Genomic DNA, 18,893 nt, shown 5'->3' on the forward strand with positions numbered 1-18,893 from the left:
GAAGTACTTTGTTATACACAACAAAAATAAACAAAATATCATTTGCTTATATCTAACCAGTGAACGAAGGGTGTAAAAAGGGACCACGCTACTATACTTAAGTAAAATACTCCTTTACAATGGGGTACAAATCGCAAATTTTATGGTGCAATTGTATCATAATACATAAGTTAATTAACGGGATTTTTGGAAGACAAATGCCCATATAAAAAATATCTCAATCACACTTAGGTAGAAAAACGTAATTTTAGAGGTTTCGCCGCATGGACGTACCTTTACTATCAAAAACATCAATGATTTATTAAGAAATGAAATAAAAGATGTATAGTTAACTTAATCAATAAAAAAGATCATGTTTATTAAAGGGGCTGGGTGGTTGTGACCATTTTTAGACTATTTTGATCTCCTTTAAAAGAAGAGCTCCATATAAAGATATAATAAAATGATCATATTTTAAAAATAAAATTTACGAAATTTTTCTTTGCCAAATGATAGTTGACAGCTTAAGATATCATATCCCAAAATTTAAGTTATATCTGGTGGTTAAAGAAAAATAATTTGTTGATCCCCTAGCCTCCTTTAACATTGAAAAATTCATTGATGTATCTTTAGCGGTTTAAATTCTATTGCGCTAGTCTACGAACTTTTTGAACAAACCTCGTATTTTATTTAGATTTCACATCTCCTGCGATCTGAAACTTATTATGGTCTTAGATTGCGAAAATTTTGTATAAACGTATTCAAAACCTCTTTTCAGTACTCTTGAGTGCATCTATGTAATAAACTTCCCCAACACCTTTGACTCTCTCAAGCTCTTCTAGCATTTTTTAAATGTATAAATAGAAAACTACATCATCAACTGTTGCACAATTCTTTGAGCACAATAAGATTGTGACATTTTATCTACAATGCTTGTCATTGTTAGTTATCTGTACATATTACCAGAAAATTTAATTGCATCTTGTATATCTTTGTAATCGATGGTCCCGGGTACTAATAGTGCATGCACTAACTAGGTTACCTTCTTTCAACAAAGTTTTATTATTATAAGTAGTTGTAGTATTAAGTGAAAAACCATATAACATTCGATAGGATCTTGTTACATACAATGCCACGTCAATACAAATTCCTTTCATATCTCATTTAAAAGTTACTACAATTTTGATGTTTTCAAAAGTAAGACAATCTCCTAGCTCATGAGGCCAATGGTCAAGGTCATTGGTTTAGATATCATAGTTGATTTGGAAAGTTTTTATCAGAGATGATGTAAATGTGAGACATGAAACCCCTATCTATCTAAATGCAAAATTTAAGACCAAGGAAAGTAGTGACCCATTCATAATTAAAATTGACAGACTGAAAGACGAATGAGATGTAATGCCCCCCCACTCCCCCACTTTCGCAAAAGAACAAAAATTTTGTTCTGGTTCATTCCTTGTTGAATTGATAAGTGTAAGTATTTACAGATTTTCTTCATATATGTCACAATGAATTTAGATTAAGGTGTGATTAATGGCCATATTTGCAAATATATCTCTGAGGATGATTTTCACGCCATATGCATAACTTTTTTGTTCGTATGAAATATTTACTATACTATTATTTTATGTGAAAAAAAATCGACTCTTTGAATATTGCAACTTACGTTCTATAACAATAAAAATGATCCAATGGCATGTAAAATGAAACTTGACCATGATTACAAATTTATCAAAGAAAACGTGAAAGGGTTACCTTGAAAAGCCGCCAGGAGGTCCATGGTAGGCAACTTTCCTCTCATATCTTGAACCGTCTGCGTTTCTGGGGATTTATTGAAAAAAAATGGATTAGAATTAGCATAATTGAAAGCAAGATACACGAAACAGTCAGTAACAAAATCTCCATTTACAGTAAAATGCCGAAAATATTCGTAGAATTCATTATACTTTACATTGGTCTTTTTATATCCTTTTTTATGAAACAAAAGCCGAAATAAATATTTCAATGAGTCTTGAAACATTGAAATATGTCATTGATTTGGAATTGATCTTGTCTTTTATATTAGTAACTGCTTGTCAAGCGTTTACTTACGTTCCAGATTCTTCAACACTAATAAAACACCGAGAGGAATCCAAGCGATTTGCAACCATTCCTTTCCTATTTATCATTTAAGAAAAGAACAGCTTTTAAAACGTTCTCCGGGAAATGAACTGGGTTGATCACATGATCAAATCCGGTAGAGCGTAAGGGGTTCTCTGTAGATTTGGTCATGTAAGAAAAACAAGTTCATTTACCTGTGAAGTTTTTGACATGATTGTTTATTACTCATAATTACATTTGAGACAATATATATTTTGAGTAAAACTGCATTGCAATGTTGTGACGTATGATGACCTAGAAGTTGTTAGGTCTTGAAACATCACCTCCCTCCATCATTTGAATATTTACATTGATCTTTTGTAGTTCAATTCAGTACATTTCTGTTTATATTGAAAAAAGCAATAATCGCTTATGCGAATAAACTTACTATATTATGAGCTCTTTATATTGCACGTCAAAAGCGGAGTTATTGCCTGTTTAATTTACAAAAATTTAAAGACTTTCCGATTTAAAACGTAACATAGAAGTTCTAAAACTAGTTTTACTGTTAACAGAAATGTATCATATACATGCAGATAAGATATTTTGTGAATCGGTCACGCTATGACCTCTGACCCCCTTACAAGTTCATGAAAATTGAACATATTTTCTCTTCAATGAATATGATATTTTCTATATATAACAAGACGCAAGCCTTGCTTACATTATGAAGAATTTAAAGTTCTGTATCTTCTTTTTATAGAAGTAACGAATGAAGATCAAATGTTTTATTACTGTATCATTAAAATTGGTTTTTATAAAACGGTTGAAACTGTGTCCATGTCAGTTTAACGAGGCCGAGTCTAATTATTTCTGCCTTAGGGATTTTGATATTTTTTTTGATAATTAAATTTTACTTTTATATTATTTGTTTTTAGATTAAAAAATCGTATGTTCACCATCCTGATTTGTTCAGGGGTCGTCTCAAAAGTTATCAAATTTTACGATTGGACCCTATGGGAATTTGTTGGAAAAGCACCGATTTTTTTTTAATACATTTTCCCCATATTTTTGTATTTCTGCCCTAGAGATTTTTTTTCATTTAAATAGATGAAAGTTATAGAAAAAAGTCACTAAATTGCGAAATTTCAAAAACGTTCACCATCTAGGTAGGTCTGGGTATAACTACAAAGTTTATTTTTTCAAAGCCCAATACCTCTAAAATTGCCATATCACGGTATAAATAAATATCACTGCAGATGAATTATCGGCGCATATGATTACTGCGGTAAAACATAGTTATTTTAAAATTGCTGGTATGTTTCTTTGAATATTCTGTCATTAGTTTTAAGTATAATATTCAAGGACGTCTTAAACATAAAACGAGTCATGCGTCATTCTTCAGCGTCATGCATTGCTTACAAATTCCGAAAATGGTGACATCAATAGAGCCATTGCAGCGTATTATTTTTCATAATTATTGACGTAAAATCATATTTTCAGATCAGTAGGGGTTACAGATAATGTTTATTTTGTATTAAAATCAAAATATTTGACAAAGGTGTACGGTCACATAAATGACTACATGAAATTAAAAAGCTGCCAAAAGTCATGCGCACTGGAATTAGACTCGGCCTCCTTAATTAATCCTAAAAATGTTGGAATATTAAAACAACCATATTTACTCCAAGACAAACTTAAAATATGCAAAACATTTTTTGTTCTTGTACTAAAGCACAAATATAGTGTTCTTGTACATATGCAATTGCGTATAATATCAGAGAAATTGTTTATCATGTCCTACATGTAAAAAGCAACCAAAAAGGGTCAGTTTTGGCCACCTTTTCCCAGAATTTTTTTATATTTTCCCTATAAGCATGACAAAAGATGGGTTAAAATATTTAAAGTAGAGTCTATCTTTTCGAATCACTTTCCGGGCCATAAATGAACTACATGTACATCTTTAATAAATTTTAAATAATTTTTAATCTTATAGAAAGATATTTTACTTAAAAGAACTTCATAAGTTTAAGGGTCCTCAGCTCTGGTAGAGGTTATCTTCTAATATTACTAAGCATTACTATAACGAGCATATCAACCTTTATAATCCGGCCAGAAATTGAAATATAATTCATAATGATTTTTAAAATAATAATTTTAAAGGTTTCAATATGATTTTCACATGACGTTTTCATACATAGCAAAGCAAATTTTGTCTTACCTATCGTATATTTTTATGCTCAAAGGATAACCATAAAAACAAAATTTATCGATCAACAATTTTTTTTTAGAAAAAAGTACTTAATTTATTAAAAAAAAAAAACCCATTATTTCTATAATACATCAAGAAAATAAATTATAAAAAGACTTCTTTTGTATAGATGATACATCAATGAATTAGATTGCATCAAGAAATTGAATTAACATTTAGTGCACTGATGTAGAAAAAATAGTTTTAAAGTCTTTGGTATCAAAGATCATTTTTTGAATTATTATTCCTATGTGGGACTCAGATTCTTTGGGAAGTCCTTGTATACGTCACGATACTCTGATTACCCATTATTTGCTACTACACTGTACAGATATAAAAGAGGAAAATTAAAAACGCACACTATTTTTTAAATATTTATATGCACGTAAATTCATATGCAATATTTTCAGCTTGCAACACAGACTCTATTGACTATATGGTAAAGGGTTGACTTCCCTAAATTAAGCTGTAATATACAAGTACCACCATCATCTGCATACGGAGTATATATATCTCAATTAATTCGATACGCAAGATCATGCTCTACGTATGAACAATTTCTAAAACGATGTAAATTATTGACAAGCAAGTTGATGAAATAAAACTATCAGCAATCTCGTTTAAAATCATCACTTCGTAAGATCTATGGTCGATACAATGACCTCGTCAGCAAATACAATATATCATTGAGTCAAATGCTGACTGAAGTTTTTCTTACTAATTGTTAGTCCACTATTCATACACCTAATTGACCACGGATTTTTCCGATATTTCTCGATCATGACAAGAAGCACCCGGTTGGTGTGACCGATGAGCAGGGGATGCTGAATCCTCCATGGCACCTGATCCCCCCTCTGATGTTTCGAAGGTCCGTGTTTGCTCTGCTACTATTTTGTATTGTTTTATGGACTTTGAAATGGAATACTGTTTGTTATCTCCATATCCATCCTTCATGTACAGAGAATATAGATTTATATGAACTGAATTAAGCATCAGCAAATGTTTGGTTTAAAATGAATTGATACATAAACGGCTGAAAAAAAATGAAAAAAATACTTTGGAACTACCATATTCTACCACTCTAGAGAATATGAAAATTTTCCCATTTATTATGTATCAAGTAATAGAATTAGATAAACCTTAGGTTATAAATCCCTTTTAAATTATAATTTTGCATTATAAGAATGTGACCTTATTTTGTGCGAAAAACCATGTGAGTTTATAAGTACGTTGAGCTGTATACGTCACAGGTCAGATGGTATGAAGGAATCTTAAATATCTTCACTTTTAAAACTAATGATGTTTGTAGAATAAAATTCGAATTGTTTAGAAGGAATTCCCTGTTTCAAGCAACCAGTATATGAACAAACATTATAATATTCCATATGTCAGAATCGAAGTCGACGTTCAGTGGTATTATGATGTTTGGTACTGATGGTAGAATCATGGAGAATTAAGATAATTATATTACTTACATTGTATCATTGCAGTTTTCCACTTCCCGAAATGAGCTGTGCGAATGATTATTTACACATCGGTATGACACTGGTCTATAATAGAATGAATATCTTTTTTTAGAAACTGATGTATATGATGTATAGAAAGACTTGAACAATGCATATTATTACATAGCTTTTAAATAATCTATAATGAAAATCTACTAAATATCTAGAGAATATTAGCGTTCAGTATTTTGGAATTTTACATGTCTTCAAAACTGAGATTGTTTTATTCTTATGAGTATGCCCGAAACAATCCGTATACGAACGTTCAATATCAAACAAGCCTCGTAAACAAAATATCGTCTGGTCAATACTTATGATGGGTAGTGACAGCTAGGTAAGATGTGTTAATCTTCATGCTGTGAAGTACATATTAGTCTCATAAAAAAAAAAACCTAAAAAGCAAAGCATAACGCTTTGTAGTGTAGTTGAAATGATGCGTCATTGAACGATTACAGGAAAAAACAATAACTCTAATTAAGTCTAATTAATTTGAAATAATAATACTAACTAGAGCAAAGCTCGTTGAAAAGCAACGAATGGGTCTTCCTTCTTAGCGGTGAGCAGAAAGTGAAATGTTTCAATTGTCAACTTTGCTACCATTCTTTATTTCTTTGACCAAATTAGCAAACCCTCTCTTAAAGTCTGAATGAGGAATGAGGACGAGGATAAATAATCCAACAGTAATCACTCCAACAGCATGTAAAAATACACATATTAGATCTTAAATATTACTGTTGAAGACAGACCTTTATCATCTTCACCATTAGAATTGGTATGTCTTCTCTTGGAAATGTAAGACCTCAATACAGATGTAAACATGCAAGATCTGACACACATTTAACAAGAACATTTATTTCAAACTAAACATAGATTCTGTAGCAAAATCTATTTCTCTTGAAAAAGTAAAGGCAATTGATATACTGACACGCAAAAGAAACGCAACTAGCAGTAATCTACAAATGTTTGAATTTTTTATCTAATGATTTAAAAAAAAACAACTAAACTCACTTTTGAGAACATCAGAGATTGATAAAAATGTTAAATGTATACCTTTTAACTTTACTAAGTAAACATATGACTGTTATAACACCCCCCTCCCAGCCATTCAATTACAACGTGCAAGGCTGACCTTAACAACAATTGCAGCTAAATTTTTATGATACAGTTGGTTAATCAATATCGATATCTGAGCGAAGAAATTATTCTTTGCCATTTTTAAATGCCTGTTTTTCAGATGATTAGGTCGAATTGCTCTAACTTAGCGCATTGTAGTAAACCTTGAACTTCTGGTCCAAGGACTATTATTTATGCATATAATACATAAGACTCCGTTGAGGCGTAATGCAGTATATTTTTGCATCATCAACTCTCCATCACCTTTACGTTGAAATTTTCCAGTAAGACCAATGGAAATGCGTACTTAAGCCAGTTTCGAGAAGCCTTAGCATCGTTATGGGAAACGAAAGGAGATTTTATTTTATGAAATAATGTTGCATTACTGAAGATGAACAGTACAAACCCTTAAAACTCCACAATATAACCAAATGTTTTGTTAGACATGCAATTTTTGATTTCTGTTAAGCAGACACAAACTTAAGATTTAAGATACAAATTTCTTAACTTTACATAATTATTTCCCTCTAAAGTAGGGTCTTGCGTTTCTTTTGCGTGTCAGTATATATTAATATTTGTGGATTTATGTCTGTTTCTCAAATCAAAATTTAATATGATATATTTAAAGTCATCTTCTTAAACTGAGACTTGACAGTTTCAATTTCATTATGCTGTTTATTCTTTGTCATATTCAAACAGATGCTCTTCTCAGTCTTCTTGCAAATCATGGTCATGCTTGGCATCAAATTTTAGTACTAAGATGTCACACCTATCAAAAAGAAATTGAAATTTTTTATTGAATTTTTTTTTTAATTCAACTTATAAGATTAGATAAACCATCAAACTGAGTTCAAAGATACTATCACACTTTCTGCATGTGTATTATTTGTAAAACTACTCCATAATTATTTATGAATATAGGTTTACAGGCAGTCATTTGATGATGTAATAAAAAAGCATATTAGTTTTTTCTGATTTCGAATAAAGGAAATACACATTACTTGTTCATGTCAAAACTTATTAGGAATGGTAATGGTTAACAGTTGTTAACCGACTAATCCGTCAGAAAGGTGGTATCTGGTTATGATTTTTTATGTGTCAGGATAAGACCGTTTGTAAAGGTGTTACAGCACATTAGGAACAATGCACTAATGAAGTCACAAAACACTATCGCATAGTGCTGACTTGAATAAAGAATGTTTATTTTCACTATTTATCTGTAATTTATCCATTAAATCAAGGTGAGTTTCTTTTTGGGAAACTCTTTAGACTGGTAATGTAGGCCTAACTTACACTGTGACTTCAAAGTCTAGTACCCTGTTCACACGGAGAGTTTAAGGTAGTACAAAACACCCCTGGATTCTATTTTTACTAATTTCTTAAAAAATACTGGAGAAAAAAGGATTAATATTACAACAATGACAACAATGAATGGCCCCTGTAAGAAAAAATAACATGTTTTGGCATGATTGGGTCATATTTTGTGAAAAAATAAGATAATTCTATATGTTGGTCTCTTGGGAGTTTACATTTTTAAATGTGTTTACGCTATCTAGTGCAATAAACAAGCATGTAACATTTTGATATGATATGCAGTTTAACTTTTGTTCAATAAATAGTAGAGGGCTGATATTTCAACATACTATAAAGGTAAAGGTCATATCAGAGGTCAAAGGTGAAATATTGTGACGTCATCTACTGAATCTTTTATTGTTTTAGCCATTTAAATTTTTTTAATCGCCAAAATATCAGAAACTACCGGTTCAATTTTCTTTATTTTTACACATTTATTCTGGGACCCATTTTAATCACTCGGTTAATTTTTTGCAAAAATTGAATTATACATTTTTTCTTTAGAAAACTTTAAGTGTAGGATATTTACTTGTGAATGTTCAATTCCGACGCTGTGCATGTTCTATATTTACTTAATATTTTTTTCAAATTGTCCAGTATCAATACCGTAAATCTGGAATTTTTTATTTTGCGAATTCGGGTCAAAATGGTATTGATTAATTTTTACGTATCAAAATTTTGCGAATTACCTCTGCTTTGTTTACATTTTCTTACTGGTGATTTATTTTTAAGAAAAATATTTTTGCGAATGCAATGAACGCGCAAATTTTCTAAAAATTAATCTACGGCAAAAATTTCCAGATTTACGGTATGACTTACTAAGTTAAAATAACAAAAAGGTTATCTTTATCAAAATTATAACACAAACTTGCAATAGATCAATTGATAATTCTAAAATAAGGCTCATTCTCAAGTCGAGTGTCTGATTTCACAATCTTCTTACCGGGGTCTGACATTGTAGGCAAAATATGTGTGGTTGAATTTCTTTCATATTATATATTCAGAGAGATTTTATATCTTAGAACAAATTATCAAAGTTTCAGAAAAATTGAATTTGAGGAAAAATTTGGCCTATCTATTGTGTCCTACCTTAATTCGCAGTAAATTATCGCGAATAAACTAATGCGAATATCAAACTAATGCAAAATAAACTGTGTTTACATGACAGGTAATGCAAAGTAAACTAGTGCTAATTGTAACGGGGACCGTTACAGATGTTCCCCAAACGCTCCCCAACTCCCTTTTGGTGCCATATTCCCTGTAAGCTTCATTAAATAAGACAAACTCCATGCATTTGAGATTTTAACAACGTTTACCCAGAAGTGTATCAAATTCATTAAAACTTTAGCATTGCACGCGTGCGCATGTGAATGCATGTGCGTAATGACCATATCATCTTGTCAACACAATCTATATATTTTAATACACTAAATATTAATGTATTAAACCCAAAAATATTTTTAAAAAATACGCTCATTCAAATGTATTTTTGAATTTACTCATTTCACGTGCACGCACGTGCATACATGAGCATGGTGACCATACCTTCTTCTAGAAGTCCATTTCATCTATCTATGTTCTAAATCCCACCCCGTTTGGTTAAAAACCAAGGGAGTTATAGCTGTTCAAAGTTTCAGCCAATCAGATTGCAGCGCACGTACACGCACGTGTATGCATGTACATGGTGACCATACCGTCTTGTAGAAATCCATTATATCTATCTATGTTCCAAATCCCATCATGTTTGGTTGAAAATCAAGGGAGTTATAGCTATTTAAAGTTTAAGCCAATCAGATTGCAGCACACGTGCATGCACGTGCTTTCATGATAATTGCTATATATCATGTTGTAGGATATCCTAATGCATGGCTATGTTCAAAATTTCAAAGGATTTCGTCAAAAATCAAGAAAGATATTGAGACTTTAGTTTCAGCCAATCAGAGTGAAGTGCACGTGCATGCGCGTGAGATCTTGCTATTTTGACCATGTCATATTGTCTATGCTACTAATATATCATCACATTATGAGTTTCAAAGCATTTCATCCAAAAATAGAAAAGTTACGGCTATATCTATTATATTGGTCATTTCACGCGTTGCACGTGCACGCTCTTGCAAGCACGTGCGCGCAAAATAACCTTTGTTCCGCAAATCTACATAACATGCCTACTGACCCTAAAAAGGTTTTACCTAAGTCGGATGTGTAGTTTACAAGATCACTCCCGGACAAAAAAGTACCCAGGAAGAAGAAGAAGAAGAAGAAGAAAAATAATAATAACTAGATACGATCTCGTTGCGAGCAACGAGGGGTCTTCCGTCAGATTCTGAAGTAAAAAACGAAAAATCTAGCAGAAAAAGTGATTTAAAAAAATCGGACATTCGCGGGAGCGAACCCAGATCGCCCGCGTGACAATCCGACGCACTAACCATTCGGCCATTGAAAACACCGCTTCAAATTTTTAAATACGAAAATCTCGAGACTGCCTTTTTTGATTCTAAAACAAATTACATATTTTGCATTTGCAAAAGAGTCACTGTTAGGATATCTAATATCAAAGAAAAATATTGGAAAACAAAAAAGTTGAAAAATTGCGGTTTTTTAAATTCGCTTCCGGTATCGACCGGAAGCAATGACGGAAGATTTGAAAGTATAGTGCAAAACTACAACATGTCATCTATTAGTCCTGAAAATGACAACATTCTAGCTTTTGTCGTTTTCGAGTTTTTGTGTCGACAAAATGGTCACTAAAAATTCGATTAAATGTCGATAACTTCCGACCGGAAGTGATTTTTCGAAAATTAAAAAAAAATGGATCAGGTTTAGATCATGATACATCATCACTGAAAATTTCAAAGAAATCCGTCCATGCATCTCTGAGAAATCGTCTGCACAAAATTTGGACGAAGAAAAATAATAATAATAGTGAAAAAGAAACAATAGAATAATAGAAGGGTCTTCCGTTGGAGACGGAAGACCCTAATAAGAAACAGAGTAAAAACAATATGTTCCCCAACTTCGTTTGGGGAACATAACAAATGCGAATTACAGTCAGGCGTCAGTAATGCTTTTATGACATCATTTACAAATCGTGTCACTTTAAGCAGAAGCAGAAGCAGATGTATTTGACATAATGTCACAGTGTCTGTACACACATTCTAGTGATTAACACTGTTTAACACTGTTTTCCTTAGTTTTTCACTCAAAAATAGCACAAGTACTTAAAGCTGACCATCAACATGTAGCATTTGACTTAAGTTTGACATACGCATGCCTCAAAATTTGATTCGAATTAGCTTTCCTTAGTGTTTACACAAAGCTAATGCGAAGTTATTTAATGCGCAGTAAATTAATTCGATCGAATTAAACTTATTTGAATTGAGCTCTCGGTGTGAACAGAGCATTGATGCACCAATGTCAAGTCCAGTTTGAAAAGCCTGATCTAAATTTAAACAAAATAAGTATCTGCCCTCACCCTAACAGTCGCACCATTAACATATAAGTTGAAGAATAAACACTGTAGCAATAAGTGTAATGTGAATTAAAGTATGACTTTGAATGCGAGTCTTGTTGAAATTACATGCTCATTACATATTTAAATAAAATATAAAGCGGTGTGGATTTTAAAAGGTTAACAGAGAGCGTCTGAACTGTAAACATTTAATATATCGGTGAGTCTGTGTATTAAAGTATTTCTAAAAAAATCAAAGCTCTAAGCTGGGTTAAAAAAATTCTTACCTTCATTCTTCATTCCCATGGTCCACGCCAATCATACATTAAAATGTCACCGTCAACTCTTTCATCACTCGATACATTTATCACTGGGAACTCCGAAACAGAATCAAGAGTGCTCATCATAATGTGATAGTCGGAATTTCCTCGTAAACAATTCACACAAGAATATGTAAATCGGATAATTCTGCTTGGAATAATGCTCCAGAGGATTGATAAAGTACTTCGTAGCTGCAGATTAAATGTGCGTGCATGTCTACATACGGCTTGTATAGTGAAAAAATGTTCAACTTCACATCATTTTTCGATTTCAGTTTGAGTTTGTAAACATGTTTCCGATTTTGATGGGACGCACTAAAACCGGATATACTAAAGACCTGATATTTACCTGATGTTTTTACCTTAAATTAAATGATAATATTGAGTACTTTGAATGACTTATTTAAAGACTTTTTGACTATGATGTATTATGCTATACAAAAATTCATTTGTTTGGAATATTTACTGACAATTATGAATCAGGTCAAATCAAGATTTTAGTATATCGGGTCTTCAGTACCTTCACATTTCCCACAATGCCCACAATGAAAAATACATTAGAATGCAGAAAAAAATCATTTTGATTTCACCTTTTGTTGTGCACATACATTATTTGAATAAAAAGAAAAAGAGAAACACCGAATCAAAACTATATCTTTCAGATGCATCAACTAAAACTGTGCAAGAGGCCCAGTTAAGGCACTGGCGATAGTAGACAACTTGTTCCTGAAAAGCTTCTCACATTTTTGTTTTTATAAAAACCAATTAAATATAGCATGAAGTTTATTTCTCTTTATATCAAATTACAAGATTTAATCAGTTCGAAATTATTTCAGTCAAACTTTTTCAAAATATACCAATATTTTTAGCTATCAGAAAAAAAATGTGTATGAGCTATTAACCCCTAAATATAGGGGCCAGCCCCTTTTCCTTGATCTTATATGAAAGCTTTTGTAATTACGCACAACTTTTGTTATATATTTTTTACCAAAATATTCTCGGTTCAAAAATTATTTCACAGAAAGGAGCAAAATTTCAAAGAAAAAACGTTACTAAAATTTGCCGTCACATAGCTTCCGATCTTTAAGAAATCAGCTTATAAGTTTATCGTTCTGCACAACTACAATGTATTGGCTACAAGTTCTCCAACTTTCATGTAAATATCATATGTCGTTCTTGAGTTTTTTAGTGGAAACGAGACATCAAAATTACCAATTAAAGGGCAATAACTCACAAAAAGGCATGTATCAAAAAATTAAAAACAGGTATAAATAGTTGTAAACACAAGGTATCTAACCTGAAAGTTTCATAAAAATCGGTTGAAAGGTCTTTGAGAAATCGCTGTCAAAAATCCGGTAGGAAAAAAAAATAAGAAGAAACAGTAGAATAAAAGTAGGGTCTTCCGAAGGAAGCGGAAGATCCTAATAAGAAACAGTAGAATAACAGTAGGGTCTTCCGAAGGAAGCGTAAGACACTAAATATGCATAAATGAACAAATTATGAGATTTTATGTTATGTATTGTATCGCCTAACGGCTCCAGATGATAACGTCAAAGTGTCTTAAACAGCGTCACGTTTCATCTTTGCGCTAAACATAAAGTTGGATAATTCACTTAGATTAAGTAATTTCATTGTTGCACATACTTTTCTCTCCATAAACAGTTAAGAAACCAATCTAGCACAAGCATGCGATCTTCTGTAGATTTATTAGTAAGTTATGGACAATATTTCTACCATCATTATACTAATAGACAATCATACTGACGGTCAAAAATGACAGCGTCTTTTGCTATTACAATAACCGTATGTTCTGTACTACATGGGGACTCGATCAAGAACTACTTCACTAAGAAAACTCCCATTTCATTTCTATACTAAAAATTTGGTAATTTTTTAAAAAGTTTTTTCATCTATATTCATTTAAAGTCTCTTAAGGTGTTATTACACCATCTAAATCAAACTAAACTGCTCCCTGGTGCGCCGCAACGTCATCAAACGTCACTGTTTTCATGTATTGTGTTTACCACTTTCCCGTTTCGAATGCACAGGAAACTGCCAAAAATTATCCAAATGTCTTGAGAATTTTAAAAAGACGACATAATAAATTGTGAAATAACGATAAGTTTTACCCCAGTCTTATCTATTGAAATCTTTTATTTCGGTTCAATACTTATGTATTCTCTAATAAAACCGTTTTTTAGACCATGCGCCGTGGGATCGTACCCTGTGCAGTATATTCAAACATAATAAAATTTTTGTCTATATTTTAGCAAAATGATTATTGTGCATTTCAATATGATAAATAAACATTTACTGAAAATTTCAGCTTAGTGCACCCATTATTATTTTAGATAAACGCTTTGTCCACGATTTTACCGGACAACCCTCGTGTATTTTGTTGCATTGGTTATTTTTAAGCAATGGGAATCTTACCAAAGTTTACAGATTGTTTTAATATCAACTTAACTTAAGTGTCGGTTTGAAACATGTAATAAGAGGGCCTGATCGATAGTCTTCAATCAAATGTCAATCAAATCAAATTTAAAGAACTTAATATTTTAATAAGCAACTTTGATTGGGAAAGCGTTATTTTAAAATCAACTGATATTGAAAGCACAACAACAAACTTTACACAAAACAATTTATGTTAATTATACGCAAGTGTATACCCCAAAAAAACTGTTACAATAAGACCAAATGACAAACCATGGATGGATTCATTACTAAGAATAAATATACGACTTAGGAATAGATTAAGAAATAAAGCACAGAAAACCAAGAAAGAATCACATAAAGAAGAATTTCAGAAAGCTAGAAATAGAGTAAATAATATAAAAAAAATATGCCATAGCAAATTACTTCGACAACATTGATTCTCATTTAAACGACGCAAACAAAAATAATAACAAGCTGTACTTGAAATTACTAAAAGATGTCTTTCACACTAAAACTTCATCCGAAATACCCCCTATTAAACAGGTGAATGAAAATGGTGAGCCTATATACACATTATCAGATAAAGAGAAAATTGAATTACTTAATAACTTTTTTACATCTATCTCTGATATAAAAGATGAGGAATATGAGCTATCTGATTTTGAGTCCAAAAATGTAGAAAAATTTTGTGACGTAAATATCCAAGAATGTGAGATTATTGATATTATTTCTATCCTGTCCGTAAATAAAGCTGTGGACCCTGATTGTATCAGCCACAAAATGTTAAAATCTTGTAAAAAAATCAATAGCTAAGGCACCTTGTCTGTTATTTAAAAAATCTTTGAGACTCAATGTTTATCCTGAAAGTTTGAAAATAGCACATGTCCTTCCATTATTTAAAAAAGAATACACATTACTCACTTCAAATTACAGGTCTGTATCTCTTTTCAGTTGTGTAAGTAAGATAATTGAGAGAGTTGTATTCAAACATGTATATAATTTTTTTTTCACGCTAATAAAGTATCAGTCACATTATCCAGCGATGGGGTATACGATGAGAAACCGATGCGTTTTTTGATGAAAATGGCATGGTTGTCGGCCGGGCACCACTAGTGATCGGACGGTGACTGAGGCCTTTTTGCAAATCGGTGGGGTCATCGGTAGGAAATAATTCGTAGTTAATGCCTAGGTCACATTTCCCGGCCGGTAGCCGTAGACCGGTGGTAATCGGTAGTAATCCGTGGTGTTAACGATGCCCCAACATCGGCCCACATCGGTCAAGTAGTCCTTAAAGTATCAGTCACATCATCCAGCGATGGGCTATACGAATGGACAACCAATGCGTTTTATGAGAAAAATGGCGTGGTTGCCGGCCGGACTTACAAAGGCCCAGCGATGCATTGCTAATCATAAAACGATGTTCCAGGATAATCGGTCGATGTATATTACATCGCTCATACATTGGTGAACAATGTTCGTACATCGGTCGACTACGGGCCAATATTTGGTCGAACATCGACCGATGATCGGCCGTTATCTGTTGAACACCACTAAACACCCCGATGACCTCAGATTCAACGGATAATTGGACGATGCTCGGCCATACATCAGCCGATCCTTGAAAGACGTGTTAATGATGGGTTGCCGATGAGGAGCGATGTGAGGCATCGTTGGAGACATCGCTGAATTTTAACTACGAATTATTTCCTACCGATGACCCCACCGATTCGCAAAAAAGACTCAGTCACCGTCCGATCACTAGTGGTGCCCGGCCGGCAACCACGGTATTTTCATCAAAAAACGCATCGGTTTCTCATCGTATACCCCATCGTTGGATAATGTGACTTATACTTAAAATTCAGCGATGTCTCCAACGATGCCTCACATCGCTCCTCATCGGTGACCCATCATTAACACATCTTTCAAGGATCGGCCGATGTATGGCCGAGCATCGTCCAAAATCCGTTGAATCAGAGGTCATCAGGGGGTTGAGTGGTGTTCAACAGATAACTGCCGATCACCGGTCGATGTTCGACCAAACATTGGCCCGTAGTCGACCGATGTACGAACGATGTTCACCAATGTATGAGCAATGTAATATACATCGGCAGATTATCCTGGAACATCGTTTTTTGATTAGCAATGCATCGCTGGGCCTTTGTAAGTCCGGCCGGTAACCGCGTCATTTTTATCATAAAACGTATTGGTTGCCCATCGTATACCCATCGCTGGATAATGTGACTGATACTTTAAGGACTACTCGGCCGATGTGGACTGATGTTGGGACATCGCTAACACCACGGATTACCACCGATTACCAACGATCTACGGCTACCGGCCGGGAAATGTGACCTAGGCATAATTTGTTCTACAAATATCAGGCAGGTTTTCTGCCTGGTCACTCAACTGTGTACCAACTTTTAGAAACCTATCATACTATTGTAAAAAGTATTGATGAAGGACAATATTGCTGTATGGTTTTGTTGAGATTTATCGAGAGCTTTTGATAGAGTTTGGCATAGGGGATTGATTTATAAATTAAAAATGTATGGTATCTCCGGTAATATGTTAGAATGATTGGAAAGTTACTTGTACAATAGAAAACGAAAAGTCATGTATAAAAATTTATTTTCTTCTGTGAAAAATGTGCATGCTGGGGTACCCCAGGGCTCTGTCCTTGGCCATCTTTTATTTTTAATATATGTGAATGATGTAGCCGAAAACATGACATCTGTTTGCAGACTATTTGCAGTCGATAATTCTTTACAAAAAAGCTCGAGTGATGTGCGCCTCATTGAACAGCATCTAAATCATGATTTAAAAATTCTGGATGAGTTGTCCAAAAAATGTTCATTGAAATTTAATCCAAGTAAAACAAAAGTATTATTTTTCAGCTTACAAAATACAAACCAGTTACCTGAATTATTTTTTTTGGAGACTGTCAGTTAGAATATGTATCACATCATCAACATCTTGGTGTTATTTTTACTCAAGCCCTAGAGGGGCTTGAGTTATCTAAAACGATGCTAGGTCATCGATTTACTCAGTTTTAAAACACGAAAACATATTACTTTTGTAGATAAAAATATTTCTAGAAACAAAAATGAACCTTATCCTGAAAACGTCTGTATATTCAAAGATATTAAGTGTTAAATTTTGGATTCTTTTCTATGGCGAATGAACAATGAGTGAAGCTCCGCAGCCGCAACAGTTTCCATACAGAGATTTCGCGCTTTTCTTAGCGTAGGAATCTCGGGTAACTTTTACAATCGCCGACAAGCATCTTTGGACGAGTCCACTGATTACTCTGAAAGGTGACGCAGGTTACCCATCGTTAACAAAACTAAAATTGCTTCTCATGGGCCTACAAATTATGTGCACTTTGAGTGACAGTAAAATAATAGCACAAAAGTCATGTTAATTACTCCCTCATACGTTTTTTTTATTTAAAAAAATCGTACTATCTTCAGCTTTGGTATAACTTCTTTTGGATTCGTACGGAATATGTATTGCATTGGCGTCGGAAGTAAATGAAAGTAAGGGTGGGGGGCTGAGTGTAAGAATTTTTTTAGACCTACAAAATAACCTGACAAGCAAAAAAAAAAAAGGAAAACATTTCCATTGTCCAAACACGAAAATCCTATTTCGGGGGAGGGTAGGTTTGCCATTTTTAACCTATACTGCAACGTTTCAGTGAAAAGTGGGGGAGGGGGCTAAATCTAAGCTGCAATGTTCAATGTCTATACTAAGTCTACCTTTGGAAAAAAAAAGGTTCTGACGCCTACGTATTGTACATGTTTGTATGCCCGGAGCCCCCCCCCCTTCCCCCAGCCACTTTGAAAAACGTTTTAAAGACAGTTCCTAACTGACTCTCTACAGCTTGAGTATCTCTGACGTTTTGTCAGTATATACTTGTTTCTGATTACATTGATAGTATTGTCAGTAAAGGCTACAAAAAACTAAGACTTCTCAAGAAACATAAATCTTCAGTGTCTAGAGATACGTTATCCAAATTTTACATTTCCTTTATTCGACCACAACTCGAGTATGCATCTGGAGTTTAGTCAGGCTGTTCGCTGGCAGATATTGATAAACTTGAAAAGCTTCGACTGAGAGCCGCAGTTACTGGTATTTCAGTATTAGCATTGAGAAATTCGTTGTATATTGAAACAGGTTGGGAACCTCTTGTAATAAGAAGAGACAAAGCCCAACTTTTATCAATGTTTAAAATCCACAATAACCTAGCTCCTGACTACTTAAAATGACATGAAAGAGGATAGTCTTCATTTTTTCTTTGTTTGTAGAAAATAGTTTGAACCTAGACGCTTAATGATGAATGCATTACTTTTAACTCATGATGTAAAAATGATTAAATTGCATAAATTGCTATGGGGAGATGATTCCTTATC

At 33.2% G+C, this 18,893-nt stretch overlaps 1 long non-coding RNA gene across 1 annotated transcript in view; it reads right to left on the bottom strand.

Annotated features, from left to right (window-relative positions):
• Positions 1–2,070: 2,070 nt before the first annotated feature.
• The window catches only part of LOC134268044 (uncharacterized), a 21,969-nt gene continuing 5,146 nt past the window's right edge, over positions 2,071–18,893 (bottom strand). The window contains exons 4-5 of the long non-coding RNA XR_009992269.1: positions 5,785–5,859; positions 2,071–2,136 (exon numbers count right to left, since the gene is read on the bottom strand). This is a non-coding gene — a long non-coding RNA (uncharacterized LOC134268044). The remainder of the gene's footprint in view (positions 2,137–5,784; positions 5,860–18,893) is intronic.

Source organism: Saccostrea cucullata, unplaced genomic scaffold (genome assembly GCF_032062105.1).
Source record: "Saccostrea cucullata isolate Sc308-1 unplaced genomic scaffold, CSIRO_AGI_Scuc_v1 ctg1493, whole genome shotgun sequence".
NCBI classification, from domain to species: Eukaryota; Metazoa; Mollusca; class Bivalvia; order Ostreida; family Ostreidae; genus Saccostrea; species Saccostrea cuccullata.